Here is a 2,232-nt window from a genome sequence, read left to right as displayed (position 1 = left end):
ACTGAACAGATCATCTAATGGCGACTAAATTAATTGGTCGGTCCCTGGTCTCAATTTGAAACTCTATCGTACTATAGGCTGAATTTTAATTTAGATCGACTATCAAAAACACAACATTTTAAAACTTTTCATCTATTACTCCCTGGCAAAGTTCCGAATAAAAGAAAGACGTTGAAGAACTTGATTGGCGTATTAGTCGAATATAAGGTTTTTGTGGTCTATTGGCCTAAATTTATAGATACAAATCCTATCTACAGACCACTCCACATATCGCGTAATGAAATTTATTTATCTATTTTAAGTGTCGTTTTGTAAAATTTATCCATATTTGACCTATTATTTCTAATATTATCATTATATTGATTTTAATAGTTAAAATTATAATTACTATATTTATATAAATATTTATAATTTTTAAAATAATAAATAAATGATAGACATTTAATCTTTACTATCATTAATTATTTTTTTAACATTCACAATTTTTATTATATGGTATTTTCCACATGAATGATCGAAGAGGATTGAGGTACTCCTTCATGTTCACTGCAGATGTCTCGTAATGAAATTTGTTTTGGTCAACTTCAAGTATCGTTTTATGAAATTTATGTATATTTGAATTATTTTTTTCTAATATTATCCTTATATTTATGTCAATAAATATTTCATGTTGAGATAACATTTATGACTTTTTAATAATAAATGATGGATAAACATATAATTTTTTCTATCATTAATTATTTTCTTAAAATTCACAATTTTTATTACGAAAAACTTGAAGTAGAGTGGTGAAAATAAATGCTATAGATAGATTAAAATTTAGATTTAATTATTACTTATGTAGTCACATGCATGCGTGTGGACTGTTACAAACTAGCTAGTTGATAAATTTAATACACTTAATGCAATACAGTATATACTCAATATGAGATGAAATATAGGTGGATTAATGAAGTATATATTGATTAATGCATGCTTGTCGGTTTAGAACAATAAGAGACAATGCTAATACTTGGGTTTTGTCGGTAATTTGGGATCAAGTAGCACAACTAATGTCAGTTTAAGCCACTAATTAGTAATTAGTGCTCGTCGGTTGGTAGACTTATAAGTACATGCAGTACTAATTAAAATAATAAGTCGGTGGGTCCGTCCGTTGGACAGAAAGTCCGTATTTTTAAAAATTAATAATTTAAAAATTATTTAATAATTATTTGTATTAAACATTATTAAATATATGTTAAATATTATATCAAAAATAATATGTCAAATATTATATCAAAAAGAAATTATTTAAATTTTATATCAATGATAATTATTTTGATTTTATTTCAAAATCTATAATTCTATTAGAATCAAAATTTTATTTTATTTTTAAAAATAATAAATATAGCAAAAATAAAAATTACATATCAAGATTTTATTTGATAATAAAATTTACAATTGCATCTAATCAATTTAGTTGTTTCTGTTATTTGAAATAGAGGTGTGGAAGTATCTTGGAGATATAGACATTGCATGGCTAACAAGACTATTTAACAAGATAATGATCTCGTGCAAGATGTCAAATTCTTGGAGAAAAAATACATTAGTCCCTATTTTTAAAAATAAGAGTGACATCCAAGATTGTTCTAACTATCGAGGTATTAAGCTCATTAGCCACACTATGAAACTATGGGAGCGAGTTATTGAACATAGAGTGAGAGCTACTACTACGATATCCGAGAACCAGTTTGGCTTCATGCTTGGACGGTCAACCATGGAGGCAATCTTTCTTGTTAGGGACTTAATGGAGAAGTATAGAAGCAACAAAAAAAAAAAAAAACTTGCACATGGTGTTCATCGACTTAGAAAAGGTGTATGATAGAGTCCCTAAAAACATCCTTTGGTGGCCTTTGGCCGAGCAATGGGTATCTAGTCAATATATCCACCTTATCCAAGATATGTATGAGTGGGTACGGACTAGTGTCAGGACGAATGAAGGAGACACGCCTGATTTCCCAATCACCATCAGTGTACATCAAGACTCGGCTCTAAGTCCATATCTTTTCACCTTAGTGATGGATGTCCTGACTCGACATATCCATGATGACATACCGTGGTGTATGTTATTTGCAGATGATGTCATTTTGATAGACGAGAGCAGAGAGGGAGTAAATGAGAAGTTAGAGCTGTGGAGGGAAACTTTGGAGTCGAAAAGTTTCAGGTTGAGTCGTAGTAAGGCGGAATATATGC

The sequence above is a fragment of the Rutidosis leptorrhynchoides genome, unplaced genomic scaffold (genome assembly GCF_046630445.1).
Source record: "Rutidosis leptorrhynchoides isolate AG116_Rl617_1_P2 unplaced genomic scaffold, CSIRO_AGI_Rlap_v1 contig304, whole genome shotgun sequence".
In the NCBI taxonomy this organism is placed as follows: domain Eukaryota; kingdom Viridiplantae; phylum Streptophyta; class Magnoliopsida; order Asterales; family Asteraceae; genus Rutidosis; species Rutidosis leptorrhynchoides.
Note: the sequence above shows the minus strand (reverse complement) of the source record.